Consider the following 6,000-nt stretch of genomic DNA (forward strand, 5'->3'; position numbering starts at 1 on the left):
TGAATTATCTTCGGCAAAATTTACTTGTATGTGATATTAATGATATTGTTCCATAATTTCCACATTCTGTTGGATCTCTTTTCTTTGGAATGGGCACAAATATGGATCTCTTCCAGTTGGTTGGCTAGGTAGCTATCTTCCAAATTTCTTGGCATAGACAAGTGAGCATCTCCGGCGTTGCATCCATTTGTCGAAATATCTCAATTGGTATTCCATCAATTCCTGGAGCCTTGTTTTTTGCCAATACCTTCAGTGAAGCTTGGACCTCTTCCCTCAGTACCATTGGTTCCTGATCATATGCTACCTCCTGAAATGGTTGAACGTCAACCAATTCTTTTACAGTATAGTGGCTCTGTATTTCTTCCATCTGTTTTTGATGCTTCCTGTGTCATTTAATATTTTTTCCCGTAGAATCCTTCACTATTGCAACTCAAAACTTGAATTTTTTCTTCAGTTCTTTCAGCTTGAGAAATGCTGAGCATGTTCTTTCCTTTTGGTTTTCTAACTCTTGGTCTTTGCACATTTTATTATAATGCATTACTTTGTCTTCTTGAGCTGCCCTTTTAAATCTTCTGTTTAGCTCTTTTATTTGATCATTTCTTCCTTTCAATTAAGCTACTCTAAGGTCAAGAGCAAGTTTCAGAGTCTCTTCTGACATCTATTTTGGTCTTTTCTTTCTTTCCAATGACCTCTTACTTTTTTCATGTATGATGTCCTTGATGTCATTCCACAACTCATCTATTCTTCGGTCATTAGTGTTTAATGTGTCAAATCTATTCTTGAGATGGTCTCTAAATTCAGGTGGGGTATACTAAGGTCATACTTTGGCTTTCATGGACTTGTAAATTTCTTTAGCTTCAACTTGAACTTGAGTAATTGATGGTCTGTTTACAGTCAATCCTGGCCTTGTTCTGACCAATGATAATGAGCTTTTCCATCATCTCTTTCCACAGATGTAGTCAATTTGGTTCCTGTGTATTCCACCTGGTAAGGTCCATGTGCATACTCACTGTTTATGTTGTTGAAAAAAGGTATTTGCAATGAAGAAGTCATTGGTCTTGCAAAATTCTATCATGAGATCTCTGGCATAGTTTCTATCACCAAGGTCATATTTTCCAACTACACATTCTTCTTCTTTGTTTCCAGCTCTCGCATTCCAAACCACAGTAATTATCAATGCATCTTGATTGCATGTTTGATCAATTTCAGATTGCAGAAGTTGGTTAAAATCTTAAATTTCCTCATCTTTGGCTTTAGTGGTTGGTGCATAAATTTGAATAATAGTCGTGTTAACTGGTCTTCCTCGTAGGGGTACCTATCACTGCCAGCATTGCACTTCAGGATAGATCTTGAAATGTTCTCTTCGAAGATGAATTCAATGCCATTTCTCTTCAAGCTGTCATTTCTGGCATAGTAGACCATATGATTGTCTGATTCAAAGTGGCCAATACCAGTCCATTTCAGCTCAGTAATGCCTAGGATACCAGTGTTTATGTGTTCCATTTCATTTCTGACAACTTCCAATTTTCCTAGATTCATACTTCATATATTCCATGTTCTTATTATTAATGGATGTTTGCAGCTGTTTCTTCTGATTTTGAGTCCTGCCACATCAGTAAATGAAGGTCCCAAAAGCTTGACTCCATCCACGTCATTAAGGTCAACTCCACTTTGAGGAGGCAGCTCTTCCCAAGTCATATTTTGAGTGCCTTCCAACCTGAGGCAGTCACCTTTGGCACTATATCAGACAGTGTTTCACTGCTATACATAAGGTTTTCACTGGTTAATTTTCAGAAGTAGACTGCCAGGTCCTTTTTCCTAGCCTGTCTTAATCTGGAAGCTCAGCTGAAACCTGTCCACCAAGGGTAACCGTGCTGGTATTTGAAATACCAGTGGCACAATTCAAACATCACAGCAACACCCAAGCTTTCACAAATATGACGAACTGACAGTCCTGTGGGACCTGACTCAAGCCATGATGTTTTCAGTCACCTCATATGCATGCAAAAGCAGGACAATGTATAAAGAAGACTGAAGAAGAACTGATGCCTTTGAATTATGGTGTTGGCAAAGAATATTGAATTTACCTTGGACTGCCAGAAGATTGAAAAGATTTGTCTTGGAAGAAGTACAGCCAGAATGCTCCTTAGAAGCAAGATGGCAAGTCTTCGTCTCACATACTTTGGACATATTATCAGGAGGGACCAGTCCCTGGAGAAGGACATCATGCTTGGTAAAGTAGAGGGTCAGTGAAAAAGAAGACGACCTTCAAAAAGATGGACTGACACAGTGGCTGCGACAATGGGCTCAAGCATAACGACAATTGTGAGGATGGCACAGAACCAGGCAGTATTTTGTTCAGCTGTACATAGGGTCACTATGAGTGAGTCGGAGCCAACTGGATGGCACCTAACAACAACAACAACAACACTAAGCCTTAGAAGACATTATAATTTCGAGGACTGAGTAATTTTCAGAGGGGAAATTGTGCACTTATGGGAACACTAGAGTTAGGTTAGAATTTACAAGTTCCAACATTTAACCTATGATCTGAGAGGTACTAAACCAGTTATCAAGGATAACTGGTGGCACAATGGTTAAGCACTCATCTGCTAGCCAAAAGGTCAGCGGCTCAAGTCACCAGCTGCTTGGAAGGGGAAAAGACTTTGCTGTCTGCTCCAGTAAAGATTATAGCTTAGAAAACCCTATGGGGCAATTCTGCTCTGTCCTATAGGGTTGCTATGAGTCAGAATCAACTAGACCGCCCACAACAACAACACCAAACCAGTTGACAAGAATTCTCTTCTTCCAAATACCTGCATGGCTTGCTTGCTCCCTTATCTCCTTCAGGTCTTTACTCCTGTGTCACCTCAATAAAGTCTTCTCTGCCCATTCAGTTTAAAATTTAAGCCTTCTCCCAATACTCCTCATTTTCATGCTTATTTTTTTCTCCTTAGCACTTATCATTTAACATATTATATAATTATTTATTTTGTTTTCACTTTGTCCCATCACCACCCTATCCTTCTCTATAATGAAATCTCCATGACTTTTGTCTGTTCACTGTTGTATGTCAGGCTGGTAGGACAGTACTTGGCCCATGATTGGCACCTGATAAATATTTGTTGAATGAATAAAAGAACACTTCATGGGTTTTCTCTTTGAAGTTAATGGTGTAGGAAAATGGAAAATCCAGAATATGGCATTTCAACAAAAGAGCAATGGGACATCATCATCAAAATGCTTTTTCTAACATCAGCCACAGCAGACAACATGTCCACATTTAAACTGAAAGAGTTCTATTCTCATAGCTCTGAGAACAATGGTTGGAAACTTTTTTGGTCATTACTTCATTGAGGATGGTAGAGTACAGGAAGAAGCAGAGAAGTGCCTGGGGAGTCATCTTCGAAGAGAATGTTCTCCCAAATCTTGGGCTCTGGGCAGTCTGCCTGTCAAGTAAGGTTAGGGGTCATTAATATCCTCTCCTCTCACATCCAGAAGATTCCTCTAGAACACAGATACCCCAGGAGGGGATCACAGCTTAATATTTCATCATTTAACACTTGAGTTGGACTTAGGATATGGGTTGAGTCGGCAGAAAGATTCATTTTATCAATTTTGTAGTTGCGACTGGGACAAAACTTGACCAGCTTTTTCACACACCAGAGCTCTCTTGCCCCCAAATATCACTCCACACACAAATACTATGAACTGCAACTGATGGAGGATAATGGGAAACAAATCTGTTTCTGTGGTACAAATGGTTAACCACTTAACTACTAGCCAAAAGGTTGGTGTCTGAACCCATCCAGGGGCACCTTGGGAGACAAGCCTGGCAATTTGTTTCCAAAAGGTCACAGCCTTAAAAACTCTATGAAGCAGTTCTACTCTGCACACAAGGGGTCGTCATGAGTTGAAATAGATTCCATAGCAACTAGCAACAACAATGAGCTACACTTCTATCGATCTGATTTCCTCTGCAATTGTAACTACAAAGAGATTATAAGCCTGATGGGAGATTTGGAGTCCAAACACACCAAACTGGTACCACAGAAGGTAAACCAGGTTATCTCTGCCTCCCAGACTCATCCCCTGATGTGTAAATTTGTTAATGGGAATGGCCTTCAATTAGGTCACCCTGTGATGTAAATAAATACATATGCTATCATTTACACGCAAATGTTCACACTTAGATTTGGTGTCTCCTATGCCATATGCTATGAGCAGTGATTCCTCAACGCCAGAGGCACTTGCGAAAAACACAGATTCCTGGGTTCTGTCTTACACCTATCAAAACAGAATCTCACAGGGGTACAACCTGGTAATCTGTGTTTTTAAATAAGTACCTGGTGATTAGCATGAGGGGGAGCCCTGGTGGTGTAGCGATTAAGCACTCAGCTGCTAACTGAAAGGTCGACAGTTGGAACCCATCAGGTGTTCCACAGGAGAAAGAAGTGGCAATCTGTTTCTGTAAAGATTTACAGCTTTGGAAACCCTATGGGAACAGTTCTACTCTGTTCTATAGGGTCGCTATGAGTCAGAATTGACTTGACAGCAATGGGTTTTTTTAGATTATCATGAATGGCCAGGTTGGAGAACCCCTGTGAGTGATACCAAGGAAGTATGTGATATTGACCCTGACTTAGGTACCTTATAATTTATTTGGAAATTTAGAATGGTGATATGAAATAGCTCAACATGGTTTTCATCAGAGTAGTCAACAGTATATAGTACATTATGTAAATATGAAGACAGAGAAGGGTAGAAGTCAGTGGTGGGGAAGACTGAATGGAGGAAATCAAACTTTGGTGGGCTTTGAGATTTGGATAGGATTCAAATAAAGACAGAGGAGCATGTGGGGGGAAATCAATAGGGAAATGAACAAATGTTCAGAGTAGGAACATGACAGAATTTTCTGAGAACACTGAGTCTGGCCAAACTAGAATACACACTTTTAAGAAAGAGAGAAAATAGGGTTTGATAGGTAGGGCTGGCCAGATTATATAGTCTTGGAAGTTAGGCAAAAGAGTTTAACCTGTCTGAGGTAGGAAAGTGGGGGGCAAAATCAAACTACCAACTGAGCAAACTCCAGGTTTCTACTCTGACTGGCAGAAAGGGTATGTATGGGTTCTGGTGCAAGCTTGAGGGTTAAGCCTACCCTCCATCCCTCCTCTTAATTCTGAGACTCTCTCTAGCAAAGGAAAGCTACAGAGGGATTATCTTCTCACCCAACTCTTTAATACAAATTTTCTTCAATCTCTGATACAAATTCCCTTTATCTCTTCCTGTTGAAATCAACAGAAAAGTTCCTCAGGGAAGCTGAAAGCTGATTCACAATTCAGAGCAAAGCTTACTCCTAATGGTAGAAACCTATATGGATCCATCTGCAACCCTAAGGTAGTTTTGTAAATCCTGAACACATATTAGTCTGAAAATTCCCCATAATTCATGATGCAGTTAACCTACATTGAATACAGACGTATTGTTCCTGATTCTGGTAAAAGCACTTGTGAACTGTGATCCTATAGAAAATCATTTTGAGGACAGAAGAGCACAGGGGTTATGTACCTAAGTAGGCAAGCTTTTTCCCAAATTACTCTTCTGTTTCTTTGCTCTCTGCTGAAGAAGTTTCAGAAGCCAATACTTGAGCCAGAAAGCCAAGTTCCTGAGTGATTGAGGATTTTCTGGTTTCAAATTAAACAGAAAACTAAATTAGCAAATTAATTGTTGGATGTGTTTTTCTGGACCCTTCATCAGCTGCTACAGGACCTGTAGCCAATGAAGGAAGACTTTTGGCTGCCCTGGAGAGGGGGCAGTGTTCAGAATCAGGTTCTGCTAGCTACCAAGTGTCAGACATGTTAATTTTAAATTACCTTTGTAGAGCTTGGTGTCAAAATGATTAAAGCATGAAGAGAAAAACAGAACCAAAGGAGAGGAAAGGGAAATCATTTACCTTGCATTTGGACCAAGGACACTTGCCATTCCCTTTCAGCTGGCTTT

Source organism: Elephas maximus, chromosome 3, assembly GCF_024166365.1.
Source record: "Elephas maximus indicus isolate mEleMax1 chromosome 3, mEleMax1 primary haplotype, whole genome shotgun sequence".
NCBI lineage: Eukaryota > Metazoa > Chordata > Mammalia > Proboscidea > Elephantidae > Elephas > Elephas maximus.